Source organism: Chelonoidis abingdonii, chromosome 10, assembly GCF_003597395.2.
Source record: "Chelonoidis abingdonii isolate Lonesome George chromosome 10, CheloAbing_2.0, whole genome shotgun sequence".
Taxonomy (NCBI): domain Eukaryota; kingdom Metazoa; phylum Chordata; order Testudines; family Testudinidae; genus Chelonoidis; species Chelonoidis abingdonii.
This window is the reverse complement of record NC_133778.1, coordinates 63864774-63883145: the sequence shown is the minus strand read 5'-3', so window position 1 is coordinate 63883145 and position 18372 is coordinate 63864774. Positions and strand designations below refer to the sequence as shown.

The 18372-nt window shown below is 40.4% G+C and overlaps 1 protein-coding gene across 4 annotated transcripts in view; it reads right to left on the bottom strand.

Moving 5' to 3' along the window:
- The window catches only part of NCKAP5 (NCK associated protein 5), a 608460-nt gene that overhangs the window by 294688 nt on the left and 295400 nt on the right, over positions 1-18372 (bottom strand). The window lies entirely within an intron of this gene.

The window sequence follows — 18372 nt, the reverse complement described above, 5'->3', positions numbered from 1 at the left end:
AAATTTTCACTACATTCATCTGACAAAGTGGGTATTCACTCACGAAAGCTCATGATCCAAAACGTCTGTTAGTCTATAAGGTGCCACAGGATTCTCTGCTGCTTATGCAGAAAAATTGTGTCTTTACAAACAGAAAATTCCTGATCCTAAACTCAGATATTCATATTCACACTACATAGAAAAGTGGAATAAATCTATGCATCTGAGGGTTTTATAGAAGCCTTTGCTGTCAGATACAGCTGGTCTTCAACATTTACCCATACCTGACAAAAGGAGTCACAAGTATAGCATAATCCAAAAAGTAATCAGGGAGGCAAATCCACAAAGCATCTCACAAAGGGAACTGCATTCACAACTTTTGTACAATTACAAGACCAGTATTAACAGATTACTACATAGTGTTGGATTTTGGATTTTGTTTGTTTGTAGTGTCTCTCAATATGTAATAGCAGGAAAACAAAGCACACAGCTGAACTAGAAGGACTGGCATGGAGCATAGCATACATAGTGCGGGGGTATCTCATTTTTTCTGCCATTTTCAGTAATATTCTTCATCTATATAAGAGGAAATTCCATTGGAAAGACAGAAACTTTCAAATTGGAACAAAATGTTAAAGGTGACCACTGTGCAGGATTACTAGTGGGATGGAAGACTTAAAAGAAAGTTATCTGGTCACCTTAATGGTCTGGGAAACAACCATTGTTGTATCTTAAACCAATTGGACGTTTTTTTTAGGGGAAAGTGAGAGCATTAAACTTATCTCAGTGGTCTGTGTGCAGATCTTTAAGTCACATCTGTTTTCTCATATGTTCTTCTTTCCTGTTCTCCTAATCTTATTTCTGTTTCTCTAATCATTTTAGTGTGACATTTCTGTTTAGACAGATCCCTTTGTATTTTTTGGATTTAGAGACATAGTTGACAAGGCTGTCTAAAAGGTGATTCTCCGTAATGTGTTTCACTGTAAAGATTCAAGACCTTTATGGCTACATTGTCTTTGTCGCCTAAGTATTCCTTCCAGCTTTCTGCGCACACACACTTTTTTGGGGTGTCCTTTGTTTTGTGGCTATTATATAACAAAAACAATCTTTTAAAATAACAGAGGTACATATTTAAATCTGAAGAGACTTGTGCCGCATTCACAAGCTCTGGTAGAGGGATGAATCTGGCTCTGCAGTGATAAATAGAGTAAGCTTTCCAAAAAATCTACACTACTGTGGACCCTAAAGAAATTTAAAGGAAAAGGACACTATCTCCACCATTTCATTTTCAATGTTGAACAAAGGCTGGAATGAGGGAGTAGTTTTTGACATTTTTCAAAAATAGGCAATGACATGAATCGTAACAATCTTTTCTGGAAGCCAAGAATTTTCAGAATGATAGGGTAACAGTTAAATATAAAGATTCCCTGATTTATGTGAGTGTCAGAGGCCGTTAGTGAGACAACAGATGGTAAAAATAGTTGGAAAGGAGCTATGAAATCTTATAAATTAAACTTCCAGTTTTAACATGTGCTGTATATCTTAAATTGGTTTTAAAATAGTACAATTGCAGTCTAAACACAATAATATTACATTTAAACAAATTGTCAATTTCTGCAAGACATTTACTGTAAAATTATTATAATAAACTGTGTTGGAAGGAGCCACTAGTGGGTCAAATAAGGCATAAGCTCCTTCAAGCCTCAGGGCATAAACAAGCCACTAACTGCATGGGGTTTTGTTTCAGTTGAATAGGAACAGTATTAAACTAAACCAAAATAACCCACTCAAACCAAATAAGATTGTTCACACAGCCTTTTACACCAGTTTGCTTATATTGATGCAAAACAATAATGTAAGTTATTCATGTAGACAAGCCCTTTAATCTTTTCATGCTTCATTCCCCACCCCTCCCATCTGTAAAATGATGGTAATAATACTTCCCTCAGAGAGGTGTCCTGAGGCTAATTCAGTAAGGATAAAATTCAATCCTGTGCAGCTCCAGCCCAAAGCCTAAGCACCATTTAAATCCTACTTATATATAATTGTGTGCAGTATATATATATTGGATGCAGCGCTGGTTGCTCCATCTCAAAAAAGATACATTAGAAATGGAAAAGGTACAGAGAAGGGCAACAAAAACGATTAAAGGGATGGAACAGCTTCCATCTGAGGAGAGATTAAAAAGAATGGGACTGTTCAGTTCGAAGAGACACAGCTAAAGGGAGATGTGATAGAGGTCTATAAAATCATGAATGGTGAGGAGAAAGTGAATACGGAAAACTTATTTATCCCTTCTCATAATACAAGAACCAGGGGTCATCCAATGAAATTAGTAGGCAGCAAGTTTAAAACAAACAAAAGGAAGTACTTCTTCACACAATGCACAGTCTGTGGAACTCACTGCCAGGGGATATTGTGCTGGCCAAAAGTATAGAATTAGATAAATTCATGGAGGACAGGTCCATCAGTGACTATTAGCCAAGATGGTCAGGAATGCAATCCCATGCTCTGGGTGTCCCTAAGCCTGTGTCCGCCAGATTCGGGGACTGGATGACAGGGGATGGATCACTTGATAATTGCCCTTTTCTTTTCATTCCCTTTGAAGTATCTGGCGCTAGCCGTTGTTGGAAGACAGGATACTGGGATAGACGGACCACTGGTCTGACCCAGCATGGCCATTCTTATGTTCTACTTAGGTTGTCAAAACAGAGCCCAACTGATACCTACGTAGTTCAAAAGTTTAGCACTAGCTCTCTGCATTGAGATGAATTTCACCTCACGTCTCTGCACGTCTCTTTGAGACCCTCAGATTGAAGGTGTTAAATAGTCAATTTATTATAACACCTCCATGAATTGTAATTGTACAGTCTCCCTTGTAATTATTCTCATTTGTTTAACAGTTCTTTTACATTTCATCTTTGTATTTAAACCTAAATTCACCCTGCTGCAGTTTATGTCCATTACTTATTCTGTTAGCAGTTACTGAGTGTCAGATTAATCAACCAGGCTATGATAATATCCCTTGCTCTGTCCCTGATAATCACTGTCCCATCTATAAGTTCCTTTCCTGCACATTTTTGTATGCAAGTATGACTTTCCTCAGTCATCTTCAATACAGACTAACTGTTCCCCATTCTCTTAACTTTTCATCCTAAATCATATTTTTCAAATCTTAGATTATTTTTGCTTCTGGTCTCTGAACTCTCTCCAATCTATGGCCCTCTCTAATCAATCATCTCTTATACAGGAAGCCCCTATCATATTTCTTCTGAAATCTTCTCTATGAGGAGTCAGAGTAGGCCGGAGGTTAGAGCCCCGAAACTAGAAGGGTTTCCCAAAGATCTGTGCTGACATCTGAGATCTGCTGGAGGCCAGGGCCATGTGGGCAGATGTAATGCACCTCCACATTGCTCATGAGTTTCTCTTGAACCCAGCGCTATTGACAAATCATGCCACTTTCCCTACATCACCCCATGCAAGGGGTTTTTCCTCACAGTGCACAGGGGGAAGCTTAAAATGATAGTGTCACAGAAGTACACTTTAAAAAGGAGCAGGGCTAGTCCATTTGTGACTTGCCAGCTGATCTCAGTTGAGCTTTAAAAGAGGGCACCTGGGCTTACACAGAGAGAGACTCGGTGAGGGGGTGTCAGGGTGAGTCAGGCTGAGAGCCATTCATTAGAGGGAGAGAGAGTGGACATGGGAACAGGGAGACCGGTAGGGCTAGGACTGCCAAAGTCCCCTGGGAGGGGAGGCAGTGGGACTCTGAGAAATAAAGGGGGGAAAACCTCCTGGGAGTTGTAGCCCAGGGCGAGTTGAGGAACTGTGCTTTTGCTGATCTGCCTTATATGTGGACAGATACACTGCCTGGAAAAGAGAGTGTGGGTGTGGCAGTGAATCTTTAGCAAGCTGGGGAGAAGCCCTGCCTCATTACAAACAGTTAATATTCACTCAGTGGGAGAGATGATGGATGCAAGCAAGTAACTTTGATTCTGGCCCACTCACAACGCTCTCAAGGGAAGGGGCCTTCGGCAGCACACTTCTCATTTCAATGCCTCCTGACTGGGGATCCACAGAAGTGGAGGGAACAGTTTGGATTTATGTGTCTTTTCTAATCTGTAATGCTCAAGGGTCTGAAACCTATCCAGAGCTAAGCAGAGCAAAAATATTATTTCCTATATGAACCACTTGACACTAGCTTTCACAGCATCATGTATGATTAATTTCAGCCCATTTCTGAAGAACATACTGTTTCTGACCCTCCAAAATTCCAGAGTGTTTGCATTCCCTTCCAGATTTGCATCACCTTCATATTTGACAGGATTAATCTTCACCCTCCTTCCACCTGCCTTTATGAAATGTACTCTACAGAAATGGCTGCGTCTACAGTGTATCTACTTTTGCAGTAGTTTCAGCATATTCACATTTCCCCAGTTTCCTCATGAGAATGTAAAGTGGAACTATATCAAATTCATTAATAAAGCAAGATATCCTAAGCCCATCACATTTTCTTTATCCATTAAGCTTGCTATCCTATCAAAGCGATTAAGTTGGTTTGGCATGATTTGTTTTTGACAAATCCATATTGCCTCTTACTATTCATCTTATTTTCCTCTAGGTAATTGCAGATCAACTGTTTTATCAATTTTTAACAATTTACCATGTACTGAAGTTAAACTTACTGGTCTGTAAATCTTCTGGGTCTTATTTCTCAGCCTTCTAAAAACAGGTACCATGTTTGCCATTTTCCACACCTCTGGGACCTCACTCATCCTCCATGTAGCCTGCACATAAAATTGCCAGTGGTTCTGCTACAACTTCAGCTAGTTGTTTTGAGCACTTCAGCCTTGATGATTTGAATCTCATTTTCAGTATTGGTTAACCTATTCCTTCCAGATTCTGCCTTATAACCTCATCCTTTCCTTGTTAATTATTATTGCATTAAGCATCCTATTACAATCATCCTTTTAGGGAAGACTGAAGCAAAGTAGCCATTAAGTATTTCAGCCTTCTAATCTGTTGTGTGCTCCCTTGGCCTGATAAGTTGCAGATCTACATTGTCCTTCTCCTCTTTTTTACCTGCTTAAAGATTCTTTTCTCTCAGTGCATTTTACACCCTTTGCTAGTAATCATAACACAGCTCTTCTATAACACTTTTCATCAGTAGATCTCAAAGCACTTTACAAATGAGGTCAGAACCCATTTTTTTTTTTTAATATAGATGGGGAAATTGAGGCAGATTGTAGTGAAGTGATTTACCCAAAGTTACTCAGCAGGTTAGTGGCAGATCTAGGAACAGAACCCAGGTCTCCTGAGTCACAGTCCAGTGCTCTAACCCTAGGCCACACTGCTTCTCTTACAGCAGAACATCTATTTGTGCCTTTGCCCCACTCCTCTTACTACTATCGAGAGAAAAGGTGAGCGAAGTAGTATCTTTTACTGAACCAACTTCTGTTAGTGAGAGAGAGACAAGCTTTCAAGCCACATAGAGCTCTTCTTCCTGGGACTCACATGGCTACAACACTTTTATTAGTATCATCAATTTATTACTATTATCCTCTCAGTTTTTCATGTTTTTTTCATGTTAATATCACTACAATCCTCTGATGTAACCAGACTTCAATTCAGCGAAGTCCTTGGGCACAGGGCCAGCCTTAGGGGAAATGGCACCCTGGGTGAACTTGCATTTTGGTGCCCGGGCCTCCATGGGCGTGATATGTCCCCCCATCATGCCTGTCAACTATAGGCTCCCCACCCTTCCTTGACTCTTAACCCCTGCACTGTGCCCCCTTTGCCCCTAATCCCTACATTCCCCTCCTATGCCCCTAATCCTTGCACCCTTTTCATTCCTACCTCCTGCGCTCCTAACCCCTGCACTGTGCCCTCTTCACCCCAACCCCCTCCTGTGCTCCAACCCCTGCGCCCCTAATCCTTGCACTTCCCTCCTACACCCTAACCCCTGCACCTATTCCTGTGCCCTATTCACCAAATCCCTGCACCCCCTTCACTCCTACACCTTGCACCTCCCTCCTGCACCCCGATCCCTTGCACTGTGTCCCCTTCATTCTAACTCCTTCCCTCTCCTGTGCCCCAACCCCTAAACTACCCTCTTGCATCCCTAATCCCTGCACTCACCTCCTACACCACTAACCCCTGCACTGTACCCTCTTCACCTAATCCCTGCACCCCCTTTACTCCTATACCCTGCACCTCTCTTCTGTGCCTCTACCCCCTGCACTGTGCCCTCTTCACCCCAACCCTTATCCCCCTCTTGTGCCCCTAACCTCTGCATCCCCCTCCTGCACCCACATGGGAAAACCAACCTGGATGCAGACAGACCAGCTGGCATTGCTGCTCGCTCCCACCACCCCTGGACTGCTCTGACCCTGTCAACTTCAGACCCTCACTTTTCCTATCTGTAAAGGGGAGAAACCAAAGAAACCAAACGATGACAAATTCCACAGGAAAGAAATATTGTCAGTACTTCTTTTATTTTCCACATTACAAATACCATTTTTTTAAAAAAAAATGTACGGGAACTGTACACCAATAATAAGTAACAGAAATGTATCCTTATGACTGAAGGACATACTTCCTGTAAAAGTATCTCAAAATGAAGGATTGTAAAGTGTCAAGGCAGTTGTGTGTGTTTTCATAGAGGTCCATATTACTTAGTTCTTCTGTTAGCACTTTTCTGTCCCTGATTTTCAAGGTACTTTACAAAAAAGGGTGAAGAAAAGTTGATTTGTGGTTAAGAAAAGTAAATTATATTAGCTCTGACAATGTGCCTATTGTAGAGTGCAAAATAAATTGCAAAATGCCTTGAATTTTGATTGGTGTAGCATGTCATAGTACTGTGTACTGTCACATTCAGTACAAGGGCCCCCGTCTCCTTTGCTAGGAATAACACAGACAGGGCTGTGGAGGGACTGCAAATTTCAGCTCATGGAGTTTTTTCACTGTTCTGTGGCAGTGGTGAAGAATTCCACCCTCTCCACTACTCGTGCCTGGAGAACCTGTGTCCATAATGCCACCTGACCCCTGGTCAGCAGCCCTATTGCTTGCCTCCCTGCACTGCAGAACTCCTGCAGGAGACATACTGTCTGCAGTTTCCCTGGCATAATCTGGAACCAGGGCCGGACCCAGGGTTTTTGCCGCCCCAAGTGGCAAAAAGGGGGAAAAAAAAAAGCCGTGATCGCGATCAGCTCTACTGCCGCTGCTTCAGTCTTCAGTGGCAATTTGGCGGCAAGTCCTTCGCCCCGAGAGGGAGGGAGGGGCCCACTGACAAATTGCTGCCAAAGAGCCAGACGTGCCGCTCCTCTCTGTTGACCGCCCCAAACACCTGCTTGCTGAGCTGGTGCCAGGAGCTGGCCCTGTCTGGAACCCCCTTTGGGGAAGGAAATGCACCACACTATAGATGGAGGAGAAGCGTAGGTTACTACACACTGTCTACTGTAAATTGAAACAGTTTGCTCCCAAGATCTGTTATGTGTGTGTAGAACTAAGTGTAGACCAGTCAAAACTACCTTCCCATCCCCACCGTCTCCTGACTCACAGAAGCCAAACGCTGTAGAGCCTTTCTGAAAGAGAACTTCCCAACACAATGTCCCCTAAATATGAGTATGCTCTGTGCATACACTGAAAGGGCAGTATGGGAACCTAAGCTTGAATTTGTCTGTATTTTTCATGTACTCAGAACCTGTAAGTAACTTAAGCACCATTTTGTATGTGCTCAAAGAAAGGGTAGCCAAGATGAGCACAGACTAACTCTCAGGTTATTGAATTATATTATACAAAAGAAGAGAACCATCAAATTGAGACTTGAGAGAGCTTGTTAGTGTTCTGATACAAAGATGATGGGCATGTTATAGATAGAGCCTGCCAGAAATGCGCGTATGTGGTTGAGGCATATATAGAATTACAAAATAGCCAATATATATACACGAAGTAAAACTGTGGGCATCAGAATAAATAAATTAGTCTGGTTTTGCCATGGCAGACATAAATTACTCATTTCCTGGACCCCTTAAAAGAATTATTAACAGCAAATAAGAGATTCAAGGGAACAGCAATGCACATTATTCACAAGTATGTCAGGATATTGAGACAGGTTTGACTAGTACTGCAGCTTTAGTGCCTCAAAAGCCTACAGGTGTTCAGGAAATATATGCATCCTTAATAATGCCTGGGGCTGGCAATTCAGTGTTCTTTACAAGTGTTACATAAACCAACAAGTGTCATATGAATGTAGCCAATTATAACTTCTCTTCACTGAATAACTTCTGACACTGTTTTGGAGTGTACACTGATTCTGTAGTCACTTTAAGCAGTGACAACAGCAAGGTATATTTTGATAATGACACTATGTCATAAACAGATAGCTAAGGGTTAATGTTTCTTTTACCTGTAAAGGGTTAACAAAGTGAACCAACACCTGACCAGAGGACCAATCAGGAAACAAGATTTTTCAAATCTCAAGGGAGGGAAGTTTTGAGTGTGTGTTCTTTGTTTCGTCTCTGTTGCTCTCTAGTCTCTGAGGGGATCACTCTGTCTCTAGGCTTTCTAATCTTCCATTTCCAAGTTGTGAGTACAAAGGTAGAAAGACAATAGGCTTATATTGTTTTTTTTGTATTTACATGTGTGTAGTTTGCTGAATGTTTTTAAAATGGTATTGTGCTTTTTTGATAAGGCTGTTTATCCTCATTTTTTTTTCTTTTAAGCCAATACTGTATATTGTCACCTTGATACAGAGACCATTTGTATGTCTTTTTCTTTCTTTTTATATAACACTTTCTTTTTAAAACTTGTTGGATTTTTTCCTAGTTGGGGCTCAAGGGGATTGAGTCTGCAGCTCACCAGGGAATTGGTGGAAGGAATTGAAACAGGGTGATCTTCCAGGGAGGAAGTAACGAGGAGACAAGGGGAGGGGGTTATTTCCCTTGTTGTGAGACTCAGGGCATTTGAGTCTTGGGGTCCCCCAGGGAAGGTTTTGGGGAGACCAGAGTGAGCCAGGCACTGGAATTCCTGGCTGGTGGCAGCGCTATCAGATCTAAGCTGGTAATTAAGCTTAGAGGACTCAGGTTAGCATCTCATTTTCTGAACTCTAAGGTTCAGATCTGAGTAGGAAAGCTATGACACACTATGTGATCTCTCTTTTCACCAATGCAGATGAATCCCCTACACCATAACAGAACAAAGACCATGGTGAGAAAGTCTGTTTGTGGTTTTTTGTTGTGTTTTTTTGAAGAAAAGCCACATTTAAGGTACTTAGGCATGAGTACTATCTAATCCAAAGAAATTATTTCTAAACTACAAAAGAAACTATTTATGCTAACCACATTCACATCTGGAATGGAAAAACTGATAGATTTAAGCCGGATATAAAGAGACCATCTTTCTCTATTTTTTCCTTATTAAAATATAGCTTACAGCCTAGAAGGCCGGTCCAGACTAGCACATGAATTGAGAGAAATGATATTGTCAAATCAAAATTCCCCCTTGTATAACTTTCCTCTAGGAATCTGGACCACAGTTGCTTAAGAAAAAATTCTGTCTTGCCAGATAAGACTCCAAGAGGTAAATTATGGCGCTGTTCAAAATAGAACCTGTTTGCTATCTGCCATTTCAGTTTCACCTTTGTTTATTTAGGTAAGTCACAGTAGTGGTGGTGTCCAATCATTTTGCACTACCTCTTCCTCACGTTTGTCTGTCTATTTATTTATTTATTTATTTAATAATCAGCAGGTTTTAAACAAATATAAGGAAGTACTTCTTCACACAATGCACAGCCAACCTGTAGAACTCATCACCAGTGGATATTGTGAAGATCAAAAGTATAACTGAAACAAAGAATTATGTAAGTTCATGGAGGATAGAGCCATTAATGACTATTAGCCAAGATGGACAGAGAAGCAACTCCATGCTCTGGGTGCCCCTAAATCTCTGCCTTCCAGAAGCTGGGACTGGATGATAGGGGATGGATCACTCAATAAATTGTCCTATTCTGTTCATTTTCTTTGAAGCATCTGACACTGGCCACTATTGGAAGACAGGATACCGGGCTAGATGGACCACTGGTCTGACCTAGTACGGCTATTCTTATGTTCTGTTATTTAAATATGCCCATCACATTGTTGATGTGCATGTGTATGTAAATAAATAAGAACAATACTATGTTCACCTGACCACTGTAAACTTAAACTAAAACAAACCTCATCTCTCCACTGTCAGCTCTAAGCAAACAGACACCCACCCCCATTCAGGCCAAAGCCCAAATAAGCAGATGGGCTTCACACTGTGCCTCGAAGCTCAGAAAAGTGAATCCTCTCAGACCAATGGGGAAACTGGGTTCAGCAACCTTTCACTGAAAACACTCTGCCCCCACAACCCAAATAGCCAAATTAGGCGCTATGAGCTTTTGCCCATCAGCTGGGCCCCAATGTCTCTCAGGTAGTTAGGACCCAAACCATTTAGGGCTTTCAAGATCAAAATCAACATTTCAGATTGTAGTTGGAAGCAAAGAAGCAGCAAAGAAGAAGCCAGTGCAGTCTTTAGCAAACAGGCACCATGTGCACCCTTCAGTCAGCACTTCTAAGTACTGTAAACGCGCTGTTGCATTCTGCACCAGATCTGTGGCTTACACCAAGTAATTAAATCTGGAGGTAACTTAACCATGGGTAAGTGTTGCAAGGTCAGCTGCAGATATAAGTTCTCTCCATCCTTATGACAAGCTGCCTCCCACAGTGAGCTCATGTGCAGGTTGAATACAAGAGGTGTTAGGATGGGTCCCTGAAGATCTGTGCAAAAGACAGTCCTTGGGAAGAATGGAGAAATCAAAAATAGACGCCATCTGAATTCTGAAAGGGGGACATTTGGGTATTTAGTTGGGGATTGGTCCTGTTTTGAGCAGGGGGTTGGATTAGATGACCTCCTGAGGTCCCTTCAAACCCTGATATTCTATGATTCTAATACACAGAGTTTTGTCTCCCTCTCCCCATTAGGGTCTGCAGTAGATTCAACAAAGTTATACTATCAATTGTATTAGAGGTTGCTGACTAGGAAGAGATACTCTGAAAATGAGTCTGGTGAAGCCTCCATACCTGAACTAGCCAAATCATAGAGTCATAGAAATGTAGGTCTGCAAGGGACCTTGAGAAGTCATCAAGTCCAGGTCCTTGCACTGTGGCAGCACCAAGTAAACCTAGGCCATTCCTGACAGGTGTCTGTCCAACCTGTTTTTAAAAACCTCCAGTGATGGGGATTCCACAACCTCCATTGGAAGCCTGATTCAGAGTTTAACCACCCTTACAGTTAGAAAGTTTTTCCTAATATCTAACTTAAATCTTCCTTGCTGCAGATTAAGCCCATTACTTCTTTTCCTACCTTCAGTGGATATGGAGAACAATGGATCATTAGCCTCTTTATAACAGCCCTTAATATATTTGCAGACCGTCATTAGGTTCTCCCTCAATCTTCTTTTTTCAAATACTAAACATGCCCAGTTTTTTTAACCTTGTATCATTATTGTTGCTCATCTCTCAACTATCTCCATTTTATCCACATCTTTCCTAAAGAGTGGCACCCAGCCTTGGACACAATAATGTAGCGGCGGCCTCACCAGTGCCAAGTTGAGTGGGATAATTACAGATCATGTCTTACATACAGGACTCCTGTGAATACTCCCCAGAATGATATTTGCTTTTTTCACAGCTTTATCACATTGCTGATTCATATTCAACTTGTGATCCACAACAACCCCCAGATCCTTTTCAGCAGTACTGTCACCTAGCCAGTTATTCCTCATTTTGTAGTGCATTTGATTCTACATTCCTAAGTCCTTTACACTTGTCTTTACTGAATTTCATCTTGTTGAATTCAGACCAATTTTCCAAGGTCATTTTGAACTCTAATCCTCTCTTCCTTGCAACCCCTTCCAGCTTGGTGTCATCTCCAAACTTTATAAGCATACTCTCCTTTTCATTACCCAAGTCATTAAATGAAAATATTGACTAGTATCAGACCCAGAACTTACCCTTACCCAGAACTCCACCAGATATGTCCACGCTTTCACAGTGAACCATTAATAACTACTCTTCGAATACGGTCTTTCAAGCAGTTGTGCAGCCACTCTATAGGAATTTCATCTAGACCACATTTGCCTCATTTGCTTATGAGAATATCATGTGAGACTGTGTCAAAAGCCTTAGTAAAATCAAGATGTATCATATCTACTGCTTCCCCCATCCACTAAGCCAGTAACCCAGTACCCATTTATGGGTATGAATGAATGAAATGAGTAATGATGCCAATTTTCCCCAACTCCCACCTTCTCAATAATCCTACCCCAAAACGACAGTCTGGTCAATGTGGACTCCCCCTTCCTCTGTTTCCTTTTTGTGGATTTGGAGGCTTAGGAATGTTCATCAAACTGTCTCTAAGTACCAAGCCAGACTATCTTGCTGTTCCATGGGATTAACCTGCAAATCCATTAGGCCTAGAAAGGTTAGGACCCACTGAAAACAAGAACTTCCACATCCTCTCCAAAGGGCGAAAATTGTCTGAGCTTTGCAGGAGTCATATTTATTATCTAGCTAGTCCCTTAAACAGAGGAAGTGCCGTTTGTCTCCACAGTGGTTGAAGAGAGAAAAATCTATTGGAATTGTTACACTAGAGAACTAAAATGGTAATGGAACTGTAATGCAGCGTCCTACAGAATCTCTGGACTGTTTATATATCCTAGAAAGATATTTACAGCAGTGTGAAAAACATCTTTTAGGCTTTGACCATTGCTAATGAAATAACTACTGATTTTTCATTATGCTCATTTTACTTAATGCATGTTTGAACTACTCTAAACATCTTATTTTTGCGTAAGTAATTCAAGAGAAGGAATTCTAAATTGCTGAATACACAGAAAACATCTTAGTGGGGTCGCAACTTAAATCTAAAAGTGGTTCTGACACAAAGGGTATGTCTACACTACATGCCAGATCGGCAGGCTGCCATCGATCCAGCAGGGATTGATTTATCATGTCTAAATCAATCCCCGAGCACTCTCCTGTCAACTCCTGTACTCCACCGCCGTAAGAGGCGCAGTCAACGGGGGAGCAACAGCAGTTGACTCACCGCAGTGAAGACACCACGTAAGTAGATCTAGGTCGACTTCAGCTACATTATTTACATAGCTGAAGTTACATAACTTAGATCAATTCCACCCTTTCTACCCCATCCCCGTGTAGATCAGGCCAAAGAGTGCCGATCTTAGAAAAGGTTCAAAGACTGACTGACTTGATCAGATTAATCATGTTAGTTTTGAAAAAGGTAAGACCTTTCCAAGTACTCCTTTACGACAGTACCGCTCCTTCCTAAAGATGTAAGGAAGCCATGGAGGTTCCGTTCAAATATACAGAAGGAGAGGAGATTGCACTAACTCATAAATCTGATGGCTTAAACTCAGAGGAAAAGTTCTTCCCCTTATTGTTATTATGTTCATATGACTCCATCAGAGATGTATATTTAAAACACTTTCAGCTATTTGGTAATCTGTTGATCAAGAGATTCTAACCTCAGATTAATGATAAATGGAGAAGGGGAAGCAAATTTACAACCTCTTCTCCATGAGCAAGAGAATGTATCTACATTTTAACATCCAAAGATGATTTTGAAATAAGATTAATAGTCTGACTGGTGTTAAATGGACATTAGACAAAATGACCCCAACACTTAAGGCTATACAGGTGTCCCAAGGCTTATAAATCTCCAAGCCATTCCACCCAAGATTCAGTCTGTGGCATAGATGGATTGTTGTGCACTGCAATAAAGCTTCTCTGGGGAGTAGGCAAGTTGCAATCTCTAGGTCAGTTTGATGTGATTAAATTCTGACAGAAGTGCAAAATATCCCATCATCTTCAGTGGTAGGGAATTAGTTATCAATTCTGGTCTGATCTTCTGACAAGACATCACCAACATCACTGAATAGAAAACAGCAGGAGGAATCAAAAACACCAGGAGCAAGCTAAAGAATACATGTCCGCACCCAGTAGAGAGAAAAACTGTCATCTTATGCAAAGTGTTATTGGATTTGTAATGGTCAGGTTCCACCTGTTAGAAGTGACAGATATAACCCTATGGTCAATGTTAGTGTGAGGGGAATACTGAAACCATGCAATGAGAATTCTAAGACATCTAATTTGTCAGATTCCTACAGCCAAAACCTGGACACATTTCCTACTTTCCCAGCAGCATGTGTTCTTAAAAAGTCAGCTGCAGTTTTTCAGCAACAGATGCAGACATCTATAACCAAGGCCATCTTAAGGTGAAATATTTTGTGCAACGTAAACAAAGTAATTTTAAAGAACTGACCCTTGCAGCTTCAATTACTCTTACCAGATTCACTATACAATTATGCATTTTATTAAACTTGCTTTCTGTAGACTTAAATAGTAATCAAAATAATTTAAAACAGATCTACTTCTATTACTGCTTCAACTTTTAATCCCAGCATGGATTCCTACGTACTGCATGCACTCAAGCAACATTTGGTACAATATGATGATGTATAGAAGACAATGTGATCAATTTATATTCTATACACTATTTAATGTACCTTCTGGAATGATACTATAAATCACACTTACTGTTTTGGTTCTTCTTAGGAGTCACTGCACATATTGCTACAAGAAGTTGATGAAACTATCAGACATAAAGCACAATCTAAGCCCAGAGCATCCAAGAAGAGATTGAGAGGCACTTTCTACTCCAATGTCCAAAATACTAGGACATACATGAAAGAAATCTCCTCAAATTGTAAGCAATAGAAAAGTCATTTAAGCAAAAAGAAGTAATGAAAAACTGTATCTAACCCTGGAAGAAAGGAAAGACACCAAAGATGGGATCATACTATGCAGCAATCTGACAGTGTGGGGGTGGCCAACCTGAGCTTGAGAAGAAGCCAGAATTTACCAATGTACATTGCCAAAGAGCCACAGTAATATGTCAGCAGCCCCCCATCAGCTCCCCACCCACTCCCAGCGCCTCCTGCCCACCAGCAGCCCTGCCTATCAGCAGTTTCGTGGCATGCAAGAGACTCTGCATGAGAAGGGGAGAAGCGAGGACATGGCAGGCTCAGGGGAGAGGGCAGGAAGGGGTGGAGTAGGCGCCAGGCCTATGGCACAGCCAGGACTGAGCAGTGAGCACCCCCTGGCACATTGGAAAGTTGGCATCTGTAGCTCCAACCCTGGAGTCAGTGCCACAAGGACCTGCATATTAACTCTGAAGAGCCACATGTGGCTCCGGAGCTACAGGTTGGCCACCCCTGTGCCAGTGGATCAGGAATGGCCATTGCTGAAAAATGAAAACAGGAAATCAAATCCTAAACACAATGTTTATCCCCTATCCTGGATGGATCTCCGATAGATACCAACTCTGATAGATACCTGAAGGCTTGGTTTCTTCCATGCAGTCTAGTAACATTTTTATGGTTAGTCATGCCAATAGAGTCTCATGGAATTTAATTGTTATGAACAAGCAACAGACTTCAGCAGGTGACAGTACAGCAGACCATATCCACGTTGTGCTTTGTAAGACAACACAAGAATCATTGTACACAACTCCAATATAAAGATTTTAGATTTAAGGTTAAAGTGTTTTTCTGTGGCATCCTGAATATTTTAAACACATACTACATCTAATAGTAAAATTGCTCGTATCTGCACAGTGCACTATATAATCCAGGTACAGAATGTTTGTTTTGTTAAAATATTTTCCTTCTTCCACAGTAACTGTCAAACATTTATATTAAAACTGTAGCCACGGCGTCATTTTAACGGTCTAGATCAGGGGTCGGCAACCTTTCAGAAGTGCTGTGCCGAGTCTTCACTTATTCACTAACTTAAGGTTTCACGTGCCAGTAATACATTTTAACCTTTTTAGAAGGTCTCTATATAAGTCTATATTATATAACTAAACTACTGTTGTATGTAAATTAAATAAGGTTTTCAAAATGTTTAAGAAGCTTCATTTAAAATTAAATTAAAATGCAGAGCCAGTGACACTGAAAATCAGCTCATAAATTAAAATCAGCCCCCCTGGTCTAGATTTTTACAGATGTTAAAAGGAAGGACTTTGATTTTGGGGGTAATCTCAGCCAGAAATATTGCCGACTGAGTAGATGTTGGGACTTAATTAATACAAAAGAAAGCCTGCTTCTGGACTCTCGCACAGAGGACTGTGCACTCAAAATTGAATGCTTATAAGGTAGGTGAAAGTTTTCACATAATTTAAGATATGAACAGAGCTTTCTGACGCTGATTACAAAAGGTCAGTTTACAGTGTCATGTTTCATTCTTCTAAAGATGTGGAGAAAATATTTTTATGAGAGGGAGAAAGACAGATTGAGCACCTGCTCCAAATCTCTGTTTAAATTACTGTATTGCATGGAGTGCATAGGCATGAATATATACACTTACTAAGTAACAGAGATATGCAGATTTGCAAAGCTATGATGTGCTACCTGCTTTTCTCTCAGATTTTCTGTTCTCTTTTGAAAGACAGAAGATTTGGGTATACAAAATCCTTTCCCAGATAGCATGCACTTACTGTTAAAAGTGCTTTCATTTTCCCCCTAACTCTCTGCATCCTCACCAGACACTTTTTTTTGGTACAGTGTAATTTTTTTTCTTTCCTTCAATTCCTCAACTGACATAGTATCACTGTGGAACAGTGATGTAATTAGGAAAAAAAGAAATGGGTAAACTAACCTAAACTAAACTTCATATTCTCCAAATAAGATGTAGATAATCTCCATTTACCTGAGTTTCCCCTCAACTACACTACTGCCATGGGGCACAGAACTTCACCAGCATCAACGCTCTACTAACATGGGGCTGGAAAAATTCACTTGTCCAGAGATAAATCTATATGATGTGTACACCATAATCTTCTGCAGCATAAAAAAATAGGGAAGTTTTTAGCCCTCATGGTTACAAAGGTGACGCTCCAAATGGAAATGGAGTTTAAAACAATGCAGTGCTGTCTTCCAAAGACCCGGTCTACATACAAGTGATAAAATCCTGTCCCACTGAAATCAGTGGGAGTTTTGCTATTGACAATAGGTGCGTTTTGTTAAACTGGTACAAAACTACATGTGGATGCTCTTAAAACGGTTTAATACAGCCTTATATTGATTTAGCTTGCACTGGAAAATGTATAGGTGCAAAGCAAATTTAACCACTTTTAAAAAAATATAAAAAAGTGTCCACACAAAGGTTTGCACCAGTTTAACTAAATCTGTTTTAAAACAGCTACACTGTGATGAAGAGGACATTGTGAAAAGAAATGGGAAGGAAAAGAAATGGATTAATTTGCCATACAAATAGGGATTTTCATTAACAGCAAAGACAGTGATTTTGTTGAGCAATTGGAGATTTAGTCAAACGTTTTTACAGGAATGGTAAAGAGATTTCTGCATGAAACATTGGAAAATTTCAGTCACAAAATCCAGTTACAAATTTATGGCAAAAAGACACAACACATGCTAGCAGTACTGCATAACCTTAAATAATTCAGGGAGTTTTAAATTCAGCAAAACTATTGTTTTATAATCTGGAGCTTAAGCACTTTTTCCAGAAACTAAGATTCAAATGAAACAGGAAAAAAAAATCCCAACCAACTACGTTCAATGGATGGATTTAAGTTACTGTGAATTATTTGATGGGACTCATCTAAAGAGAACACCATGCTGGAACCTGAAAAAAGGTGTGATGTGTTTTCAATATTTTTCATGAAAAATTTTCATCAACTTTTGACAAAAACAGAAATATATTTTCCTAACATTTCCAAAATATTGGCCATCTATAATTGTATTATTTATTTGTATTGCCCCAGTCTTGGACCAAGACTCCATTCTGCTAAGTGCTGTACAAAAAGACAGCTCACTTTCATTGTATGAACTAAATGGAACTTTGTGAGAGAAACAGTTGATACTCAAACACTGTCTCACTGGACACCACACAAAGTGAAACTCCACTTTCAGTTCAGATTCTGCTTGCTCTTCTCCATGTGAATAGAAGCCACTCAGAATTGCAGTAAAAGACTCATTGTGTATTATAAAAACCATACAGCACTCTATTCCATGTCTCAGCCATTTCAGTTTTAAGTGTTTGACTATGGAAATAAATTCAGGACCCATTCCTGTAATGACATCCAAATGGGTGGACTCCTACCCAAGCACAGTATTCCATTAAAGTCAATGCAGAAACAGGCCTAAAGTATGCTGAAACAGGGAAATAGCCTGTACCCATTAGGATATTATATATTTGACAGTGCATCATAAGAAATTATCACATTTTATTAAATTATTTAAAAAAGAATTTTTTTCAATTGGTGATGAAGGCA